The following is an 11901-nucleotide window of genomic DNA, read 5'->3' on the forward strand; positions in this document are numbered from 1 at the left end:
AAGGACAAATACTGTATGATTCCACTCATATGAGGTACCTAGAGTAGCTGAATTCATACAGATGGAAAGCAGAATGGGGGTTACCAGGGAAATGGAGAATTGGTGTTTCATGGGTACAGAGTTTCCGCTGGGAGAGATTTTAAAATATCTAGAGATGGATAGTGGTGGTGGTTGCATAACAATACAAATATAGTTAGTGCAACAGAACTGCACACTTAAAAATGGTTATGATGGTCAATTTTATGTTATATAGATATTTCCATAATTAAAAAAAAAAAGTAGCCTTTTCACAAGATGGCGCGAAAAGCAAAGAAGGAAGCTCCTGCCCCTCCTAAAGCGGAAGCCAAAGTGAAGGCTTTGAAGGCCAAGAAGGTAGTGCTGAAAGGCGTCCACAGCCACAAAAAAAAGAATATCCGCATGTCACCCACTTTCCAGTAACACTGCGACTCCGGAGGCAGCCCAAATACCCTCTGGAGAGAGCCCCCAGGAGAACAAGCGCCCAAATAACCTCAGGAGAGCACCCCCCAGAGAACAAGCACCCAAATATCCTCGGGAGAGTGCCCCATGGAGAACAAGTGCCCAATATCCTCGGGAGAGAGCCCCCAGGAGAACAAGCGCCCACATATCCTCAGGAGAGCACCCCCCAGAGAACAAGCACCCAAATATCCTCGGGAGAGCGCCCCATGGAGAACAAGTGCCCAAATATCCTCGGGAGAGCGCCCCATGGAGAACAAACGCCCAAATATCCTCGGGAGAGCGCCCCCAGGAGAACAAGCACCCAAATATCCTCGGGAGAGCACCCCCAGGAGAACAGGTGCCCAAATATCCTCGGGAGAGCGCCCCCAGGAGAACAAATGCCCAAATATCCTCGAGAGAGCGCCCCATAGAGAACAAGCGCCCACATATCCTCGGGAGAGCGACCCCAGGAGAACAAGCTTGACCACTATGCTATTATCAAGTTGCCACTCACCGCTGAGTCGGCCGTGAAGAAGACAGAAGACAACAACACACTTGTGTTCATTGTAGATGTTAAAGCCAACAAGCATCAGATCAAACAGGCTCTGAAGAAGCTCTATGACATGGATGTGGCCAAGATCAACTCCCTGATTCGGCCTGATGGAGAGAAGAAGGCATGTGTTCGACTGGATCCTGATTACAATGCTTTGGCTGTTGCCAAAAAAATTGAGATCATCTAAACTGAGTCCAGCTGGCCAATTCTAAATATATATACACATATGTATATATATATTATATATTATATATACACATATGTATATATATATTATATATTATATATACACATATATAATACATTATATATTATATATACATATATAATATAATATCTATTATATATTATATAACATATTATATCTATTATATATATTATAGATATTATTATATCTATTATATATAATAAATATCATTATATCTATAATATATATTATTATATTATATGTATTATTATATGTACATATAATAATATATATTATTATATGTATATATAATTATATATTATAATTATATATATATAATTATATATATATATAAATATATATTATTATATGTACATATAATTATATATTATTATATGTATATATAATTATATTATTATATGTATATATAATTATATATTATTATATGTATATATAATTATATATTATTATATGTATATATAATTATATATTATTATATGTATATATAATTATATATTATTATATGTATATATAATTATATATTATTATATGTATATATAATTATATATTATTATATAGTATATATTATTATATGTATATATAATATTATATAGTATATATTATTGTATATACATATATGTATATTATCAGGAAAAAGTATATGGCACAAGAAATAAATGTTTGCTTTTATTTGTCTGCTTCTGAGGGTCAGATCTTAAGAAAAGCTTACAGAAGTCAAGAGTGATGGTGATGCCACAACTGGAAAGATGGGCCCGTGGAGGTTTTGCCCCAGTGAGAGTGCTGCTGCTTTCCAGCAAAGCTGTTTTCAAGCCTGAATCCTGAGCCTTTGTTCAAAGCCGGTCATCTCTCCAAGGTCCTGAGCGGACCACCCAGAAGGTGCAGTGGAGATGGTTTTGGGGAGGGGTGGAGTCATGGCTGTAGAGTACAACCAGGGGTACCACTGGCTCACAAGTCCTTTCTCTCTATGACAGAAACCAAACTGCTGGTTGTGTGCGTAGAGACAAACCTGGGAACCTGTGAAAATGTGAAAGCATCGAGCAACCCCTACCAAGAGCATTCCCTCAGTCCCTGACACCAAAACACCTGGCATCCCAGGTGAAGGCCTAGCTCAGCTGCCAACTCCAGGAAGAAACTGAGGTCTCACCAGAGCAACACACTTGCCATCCTATCCCTCCAAGACGCAGCAGCGCAACTGCTCCATCCAGTGCCTTCATTTCACTACATCACTGGCCAGTGGAGTCACTGTTTAACATATGAATGTTGGCAAATTCCACGATCACACAAATGAAAATATCTACACCTAGTATTTGCATTTGATATATAAACATGTTTGTTGTATAATGAGAATGACAGATATCCTAGCCCAGGGTGGTATCCAACAAGTCCTTTCATTCACAGCAGCTCCAATGCTCTGAGCACGGGATAAATACTGAACCAGGGGAACACAGCTAGGCCTGGACTAGGTGGAAGGGCAGTCGACCCCAGCTCAGGGACATTGCTGGGAGCCCAGGGTGGCCCACACAAGTACAGGGAGTAGGAATCCAAAGATGATTAAGATGAAGTGCCCACCTTCAAGGAGTGTGAGCCTCCAGGTGCCTACAGGAAGAGCAAAAACAGTAAGGCCCACCTTCACTGGCTGGGTGTCAGGCACTATCCTAATTTCATAACAACATTTAATCCTTGCAACAATATTTTGCAGTAGATACTGGTTATTGTCACCACCTCACAAACGGGGAAACTGAGGCACAGAGCATTAGGTAACTCCCCTGACACCACCCAGTTCCTCACAGCGGGTAACGTGGGTTTTAGCCTCCTGAGTCTGCAGGTCTGCCATGCTGTAGGGGTGCGGCCTAGTCCCGTCACCCAAGCCAGGAGGTGAGGAAGGTTTCCAGGCTGCATGAAATTCTCCTGGAGGGAGCTGACCCCATTCTGGATCATAGATTCCAGTGGAGGAAGGTAAAAACCTTAGAACTCATGAGGGCCACACTCATACTTAATAAACGAGGAACCGAGGCCAGGAAGGGACCTCATGAAGATTCTGGTTGGGGCTTGCTGGGAGTATCCAGCTTGCTCTTCCAGATGGCTGTGAGTGTCTGGAAGTGCTTGCCACTTATGGACACAATACAAGCAGTTTGCTTTGATGAGAAAGCCTGGCTCCAAGCCAGGGCTTACATGCCAGGTAGGTGATGATTTACTAAGCATGCAGGGACCCAGAATCCAGCACCCAGGCTGGCCTTCCATGGGCTTTACAGGTAAGCAGCTAATGCTGGGTGGTAGGCGGTAAGGAGGAAATGAGGGTTTACAGAGGTAGGAGGGAGCAATTGGGGAGGAGAGTACACCCCCTTTTTCCTGATAAGGTAGCTGTTCCATTACATCCTGAATTACCCAACTCTCAATACTGTTAAAAAAATAAAGCTTGCTTGGTTTGGAACGATTTTAAAGGCAGTTGTAATTTGAAGTCCATAGGTAGAGTTAGGGTAGAATTTTGTGAAGATCTGGGCCAAGACCTGCCTCCGACCTGGTCTCCGTGCCAAGCTCATTGTCCTCTTCTGCCCAGAAGCCACCCTGCAGTGAGTGAGATCCAGGACTTAGGAGCAAAGTCTGCCTTCACATGGGTAAACTGGTGACAGCCCCAGAAGCAACCTGCCCTTACACAAGGCCATGAGCCCCAGGAGTCGGATTCTTCCTTCTGCACACTGTTCTCTGGCATGTTTTCCTCACCTCCCTACTTGTTCCTTTACCTTTTCTTCCTATCCTTCCTGAACTCCCAGAAATACCACAGGAACAGAAGCCAGAAGACTCAGCATCTACAGACCCAGTAGCTGGGAGACACAGGGCAAGTCGGTCCACACTGTTGAACATCAGTTTCCACCTCCAGAAAATGGGACCTTGGGGAAGACAGATCTGCTATACTAGTCTCACAGGCTGAGGCCGTGATCATATGAGAGCGTGGGTCCCACAGAACCTTTTACATGCTGTGTGAACATGCCAGGACGGGAAGCCCCAGCTCAGACGGCTAATGGGGGGCATCCCAGAAGAAATGTGTGGCCATTTCATGGGATGTTTTCTCCAAGCTAAAGGTGATGGAACATCCTATTAATTATCTTAGACCCTAATAATTAGCTGTTCAATCAATGAGTGCATAAATGAGCCAAAACTAGTTAAGGATGCATGCATCTGAAATCAACAAATACCCAATGAGCTTTCGTTATGCGCCAGCTGTTGTCATGGGTTTCCTTTGTATGGAATTCAAAGACTAAATCACCTTCATGTTCTAATATAAAGGCAATAAAGAGGCAAATAACTGATTCAAGGCAGAGACACAAGGAGGAAAGTAAAAAATACAGTGCAGATTCAAAAGGAGGAAAATGCTACATCTTTGGGAGGTCAGGAAAGCTTCACTGGCCTTGACACATAGACAGAATTCCAAACTGTGTCACCAAGAAAGGGTGTCCCAGGCCAAGGGAATCACCTGCCCAAAGCTATCAAGGCAGAAAACATAGGACTTGGAGGGGGCAGTAAAACCAAAGCATAGGTGTAAGCGGAAGTGCAAGGAAAAAGTGGACACTAAACCAGGAAAATGTGATTGGATCCAAAGAACAGAGGTCTCCAAGTGTCAGCTGAGGATGTTAGATTTACTCTCAGGACAGGAATGAGTGTCTGGGTTCTTCCAGGCATTGGGTGACACAACAGATTCCTTTTGCAGAAGAGCAAGTGATCAATTACGGTTTCAATTAATAATCCCCTGCCTAAACATAACTTTCGGCTACCTGGTACAAAAACTCTCTCCCATGTGAGCAAGTCATTAGGCCCTGAAGCCAAGCGATCATCATGTATTAAATGGGATTAGCAGTACCCAGATCACAGAGTTGTTTTGGGAATTAACTGTGACAAGAGCTATGAAAGTACCTGGCTTGGAGATGTGTCTTTTTGTCCAAAGTACAACAACAACTTTTTTTGGTAGGGACTTATTTGCAAATACAAACACCCCTGAAATGAGGAAGTACATTCCAGAATTATCTAACTGAAGAAGACTCCACGTCATAGGTTAGGAATTTCAAAGGTGGGCGTCAGTGGCTTGCCAAGGCTGCATGGCCAGTCACCCACAGCATTGAGCCCAGAGTCCAAGCCTCCTGACCCCAGCATCCTCTCTCTTGCTGCCGGCTTCTCAGAAATAAAACACCAGAGAGTGAGTAAATGCACCTGGGAGGTTTCCTGTAGCAGAAAAGCCTGGCTGTTCTTGCTCATCCTGATCCCCCATCCATTAAAAGTCCTGAGCGCAAATGTTGAAGACAACATTCACCAACTCTGCAAAACCCCTTTGTTGCCGGCTTGCATAGAACAGAGAGTGCAGGGAATCAACCACAAAGTCAAGAAGATCACCTTGTACAGACAGAACCTTGCCTTGACTCTGGAAGCCATATTCTATCTACCGCCCACCCCAAAATGCACAGGTGCTATGAGTTATCGGGTGTATCATTTTGCAGATTAGGAACTAATGGCTCAGAGAAATTGAACAACTACACCAAGAACACGTGGCTGGTAGCCATCGATTGTCTCAGCTTCTGCAGCTTCTCAATAGGCCATTGCCTTCACCTGTGCTACCAGTTACCTCTGTGTCACTGAAACCAGCGAGCACTCTTTCAGTCTCTCTCACCAAACACTTTCTTCCTAAAAGCCCTTGTCTTCCCTCGGCTCTCACGACACCACACTCCTCTGGCTTGGTGCTCTCAGAACACCCCCTTGTACTGTTGTTGGTTGGCCAATCCAACTCTACTAGACCTCAGATGCTGGAGTTACTTAGGAATGTCGCCTTGGCCCTTTCTGCTTTTCATTCTGCAGAGAGGGATTTCACACACCCTTCTGGCACTGATTGCCTCTCTAGGCCAGTACCTTCCCAAATGAGCCTCCAGCTTAGAAGCATATATCCCTGCCTGAATGGCCCATGCACTTCTCAAACTCCACAAACGCAAAGCCCAACTCATTGTCTGCAGTTTGTCCTTGTAAATAACAGCTGCATTCACCTGAAATGATTCTCGCTTGAGTCCTCTCTCTCCTCCACTTCCTACACCCAAATAAACTTTTCATTCCTCCTTCTAAGTATTAATAGCTCTTAAACCTTCCATTTCTACCATCCCCACCACCACCCAGCCTCTTATACTGGACTCATCTGGTAGCCTCCTAACTGGGCTCCCTGCAGCTACTCACGACTTCTTCCAAATCAGCCTCCACAAAGCAACCAGGCTGATGGTTTCAAAATGTAAATGGGACCATGTTACTCTCTTAAAATTTTTGATAGGTGTCCAAACAAATGACTTGATAAACAAAATGTAGTACACACAGGCAATGAAATAGTATTCAGCCTTAGAAGAAAGGAAATTCTCACACATGCTACATGGACGAACCTTGAGGACATTGTGCTTAGTGAAAGAAGCCAGACACAAAAGGACAAACACCTCGTGATTCCATTCAGACAAGGCACCTACACTAGTTAAATTCACAGAGATGGAAACTAAAGCTGGGGTTACCAGGGGCTGGGAGAGAGGAAAGTGGGAGTTACTGTTTAATGGGTATGGAGTTTCAGTTTTACAAGATAAAAAAGTTCTGGAGATGGATGGTGATGATGACTGCACAACGTGAGTGTACTTAATGCCACTGGACTACACACTTAAACACTGTTAAAATGGTAAATTTTGTGTTATATTTTGCCACAATATTTAAAAATAAAAGAAACTGTTCAACGGTTTCCCCTTGTCCCTTTAGAAAAGTTCCACATTGCCAGGCATGGTGGCTCACGCCTGTGATCCCAGCCTCTGGGAGGCTGAGCAGGCAGATCTCTTGAGCCCAGGAGTTCAAAACCAGTCTGGCAACATGGTAAAACCCCATCTGCCCACACACACAAAAAGAAACAAAAAGTTAGCCCAGAGTGATGGCATCTGCCTATAGTCCTAGCTTCTCGGGAGGCTGAGGTGGAGCCTGGAAATCTCTTAAGCCTGGGAGGTCAAGGCTGCAGTGAGCCGTGATCAGGCCACTGCACTGAAGCCTGGGTAACAGAGAAAGACTCTGTCTCAAAAAAAAGAAAAGAAAAGATCCCCATCCTTGGCAGGGTTCCCCAGGCATGGTGGCCGAGCCCCTGAGTCTGCAGTCCTCTTCTCCCTCTTTTTCAGGGCCAACTGCAATGCACTTTGCTAGTTCCTGACGTGGATGGCCTCCGAGGGTCTCTGTCCTCTGCCCAGAGTACTCGTAGCCCCTCTCTCCCTGCACCACTCCTTTTGCCTGAACAGCTTCTGCTCATCTTTCAAATCCCAACTTCAATACCCCAAGCTCTGAAAGGACTTCCCTCACACCCAAACGATGTCACGACCCTGGATTCACATGAATACTATTCCTTGTGCTGCGCCTGCAAGAGATTTAACACATGCAAAATTAACGCTTGTATGCCGTGCTGAGAATCAGACCCATCTCTGTCTCGTCCGTGGGTGTGTGTACGTGTGTGTGTGTGTGAGTGTGTGTTTATAGTGCCAGGCACAGCATTGATAAAAGTCCTTCCAGGCCTACTGTTGGACGACAGAAGAGGTGGCATGCTCACTGTTTCCCTGAGTCTAAGCCTTCCCTCTATGTGGCTTTGACTCTGCTAAGTCCCTTGATAACTGTGGACAAAAGAGCAAAAGTGGGCTGAGGGCAGGAGTGCAGGATGGGTCTGCTCTCTTCACGCTGAACAGCCTATCAAGTGTTCAACCCCATGAATTATCACAAGCCCAGCTCCCCTTCAGCCTCCCCTCCACTTGCAACAGAACCCAGCAGGGCAGAGCCCTCAGCCTCTTCCCTCCTTCCAGATCATTCCTGTCCTGGTGCATTAGTCAGGGTTCTCCAGAGAAACAGAACCAAAAGGACATTCATAAATAGATATAAAGATGCTTATTAGGAGGCACTGGCTCATGTGATGACGGAGGCTGAGCAGTCCCACTATCTGCCATCTGCAAGCCAGAGGCCCATGAAAGCTGTAGATGTCGTGCAGTCCAAACTCGAGGGCCTGAGCACCAGGGCAGTCTATGGAGGAAAATCCTGGTCTGAGTCTTAAAGCACCTGAACTAGAAGTCCCAGTGCCCCAGGGCAGGAAAGGATGGATGTTCCAGCTCAAGAAAAGAGCAAGTTTGACTTTTTGTTCTATTCCTTCCCCAAGAAACTGCACAATGCCGCCCATACTGGTGAGTGCACATTTTCTTTACTACAGATTCAAATGCTAACCTCTCTCCCAAGCACCGTCAGACACACCCAGAAAGAGTGTGTTACCAGCTGTCTGAACACAGCCCAGTCAGGTTGATAAAGAAAATTACCCATCACACCTGGGTCCTACCCCATTTCCTGTGATGCTGAAGCATCGGCACCGTGCAAGCTCTTGGCCAACATCGTCTCACCTAACTCCAACAACAGCCCTCTGTTCTTCAGAGGAGAGATGGTCACAAATTGCCCCAGGTCACATTGAGAGAGCAAGAATGCCAACATGTTTTTCTGCCACCAGAGTCCTGCTGTGTGTCTAAGGTTTGATTCCTTGGCTTTGCAGTCTCCGAGGATGGCACCGTAACAGTGTCCAGCTTGCCCTACCCATTTTTCAAGCTCCTTCTAAATGCCACTTCTCCAACACTGCCTTTCCTAAGCCCCATGAGAACCAGGCGCTCTTCCCCTCAGCTCCCAGAGGAGACTTCTAGAGCCAATATTGATCTAGCCACGGCACGACTTATTCCTCTGATGCCCCCACAAGCCTGAGAGCTCCTTGAGGACAGGAGCCAGATCTTCATCTCTGCTTTCTCCAAATCTAGCCCAGCGCCTGCATACAGAAGATGCTTATTATTAATGTAGGTTCAATAAATAAAGGGTAATGTGCCTAACCTATTCAAGCCCGTTTCTTCTCCTGAGAAGAGGGGATAAATAATTCTTGCACAACCTGCTTCACATGGTTGTCGTAAAGTTGGAAATGAGAGGAGGTGTTTCCCTCACTTAAAAATACCGCTGAATACAAGATTCACAATTCATTATCCACTTCTCAGAGGAGAATTGGGGGAAGAGGAGAGAAGACCACATTAATTATTTACATCAATTATAAGATTCACCTTAACTTCAAAATGCTAAAATTGAAAAAGCGTACACTCACAAATCCTAGAAATACATCAAGATGTGTAAAGCATGAAGCAGTGACATTGTGTGAGCTGTGGCCATTTGGGGGGTTTCTTTAAAAGACACATCCTGGAGCCTCTCTCGAAAATTCTAATTCAAGGGTGATTTTTTTTGGGTGAAGAATCACCAGGTGATTCTGATGAGCTGCCTAGTTTGGAAACTGGTCCCTCAAAAGACATAAAATTCACCCTCTTCTTTTAAAAGGGAGGAAACTGGGGGTGGCAGATAACCCATAGCTTGTCACAGATCGGGCACAGGTGGTTGCACAAAACCTGACTCTAGCTTCGCCTCCCACTCTTCATCGGGGCTTCCCACGAGGCCATGGCGTCTCCTTCTGGCTCCAGCTCAGGCTTTGCCAGATGCTGATGACTTCGGCAATTCCGGACTCCTGACATCACTCATTTCTGCAAAGCCAATGAACAAACCACTCACAGGAAAAAGCTGGTTACAGCAGGAAGCAGTCTGGGGGGATTTCAGATGGGAGCTGATAGTTGCACACACAAAACTGGTTTTATTTCCTTCAGGGTCTACTAACCCTTTTACTCCACACTCAAAACAAACCACATGAACACATGATCCCTTGAGTTGCTGAAATGCTTCCAATTGCCTTTGTTTTCAACAAGGTTAAAACAGTATGAAACAACCTGGCTGGCATTTGGCAGAGGACCACCATGATTCCCTTTGGTGTGAAACAAACAGAAGTCCCCGAAAGTCAAGGACCTTGGAGAGCCCTATATATGCTCAGAATGTTTTTGTTTTTATTTTTATTTATTTGTTTTATTTTTAATTGACACATAATAATTGTACATATGTATGAGTTACACTGTGATACTGACAATATGTACACCTTGTGTAATGATCAGTAAGCCAGACACAGAGAGATACCACCCAATCTCACTCATATGCAGAAACCAAAAAGTGGATCTCACAAAAGCAGAGGGGAGAATAGCCTTACCTGAGACTGGGGAGGGGAGGGGGAGGTGGGGATGGGGAAGGGTTGGTCAATGGGCACAAAGTTACAATTAAACAGGAAGAAAACGTTCTGGTGCTCTACTGCCCAGTACGGTGATTATAGTTGACAATGATGTATTGTATATTTCAAAAGAGCTAGATTCTTAGATTCTGAGAAACCAGGGCCAAGTTCAGGGGTGAAAAGGGACTGCCCAGACTCTCAGGCAGCACCACCCACCCCAGCCAAGTGGGATTGCCTGGGCCCGGTGCCGGGACAGATGCAGGCACAGTCACCTCACCTCAGAGGCTCAGGGAAGCCTCTGATTGTCCCTCTTTTAGCTTTCACACTGTCACTTTGTACAAATCTCTTTACACTCTGCAATTATCTTCTATATCTGTAAATTATCTGATGATGTTCAGCTAGATTAGTTCTACCTTTCCTTTTATTAACTGCCAGAAACTGTCTGTCACACAAAAGCCATTCAGGAGGCCTGGCCCGTGGAAGAAATGGCTATGCCTATGAAGTGGGTAAGGTGTCGAGCGCAGCTTCTTGGTACTGGCAGAACCCCTAAGTCCCAGGGGCTCCCAGAAACTCCCTGGAGTAGACACTGGCTACGTCCTTCCAGCTGAGATATCATGAGGCTATGATTCCGATGGGCAGTAAATGACAATTCTGGGCATAACTGGGAAAAGTTGATTTCCTTGCTTGGCTCAAAGCTTCCCTGGCAGAGGTGTACTCTCAGTCCCATCTGTCAGAGCACAGCTTGCAACTCCCTGAGGGGTATAGGTTGGTCATGACTATAAATGCTACCCTATTCCAAGTGTGTTTCTATTGCAGTGGGGGGACACCATTCAACCCTCGGTTCTGGGAAGAATATTAGAGGCATTGCAACACATCCTAGGGGGATCGCTGGGGAGCTAGGGTGGACATTAAGACCATCCATCCACCTCTTTGCCACCCCTAAGGCTTTTTCTATTAGGTATCGCAATAGGATGTGGATGTAGAAAAAAAGAGGCTGCCAGATAAAGCTTTTTCTGAATTGTAGAATTACTACCGGCTTTGTGTTTCTTCAAAGTGTGTGTAAGGTCTCCAACCTGGCTAACAAAAAGGTTGTTATGCGAATTATGAGTTATAATATCAATATCACTTTTTTAACATTTTGCCTTCATATTTCAGAAAGGAACTGAAATAGAAATTATCTGTAAATAGAATTTGCTTCTCAAGAAATCCTTTGAAACCCTTTGGAAGTACCAAGCACCTGTGGATTCACAGTGTGAGTCTGAGCTACTCGCGTCACCTCTTTAAGGTACACTGACATCACACACTCATCTATCTCCAATGTGGCCCAAACGTGGCACAGAAAGCCAGGATTCTACTGGGGGCTCCTTTTGGAGCCCTGTTGCTCAGTAAGGCCACCACTTGGGCCAATGCTCATCACTGGACCTATCATTTTTTAATCAAAGGAGTGGACGTTGTGATTATATTCAAAACAGAAGAGATTGAAACATTTTTATTGCACTGAGCAATTCTATCCTGCAGAACAAACAAAAAACATAA

At 44.9% G+C, this 11901-nt stretch overlaps 1 pseudogene; it reads left to right on the plus strand.

Moving 5' to 3' along the window:
• Nucleotides 1–294: 294 nt before the first annotated feature.
• On the plus strand, nt 295–1196 carry LOC134736642 (large ribosomal subunit protein uL23-like; annotated as a pseudogene).
• Nucleotides 1197–11901: the final 10705 nt, after the last annotated feature.

The sequence above is a fragment of the Symphalangus syndactylus genome, chromosome 1 (assembly GCF_028878055.3).
Source record: "Symphalangus syndactylus isolate Jambi chromosome 1, NHGRI_mSymSyn1-v2.1_pri, whole genome shotgun sequence".
Taxonomy (NCBI): domain Eukaryota; kingdom Metazoa; phylum Chordata; class Mammalia; order Primates; family Hylobatidae; genus Symphalangus; species Symphalangus syndactylus.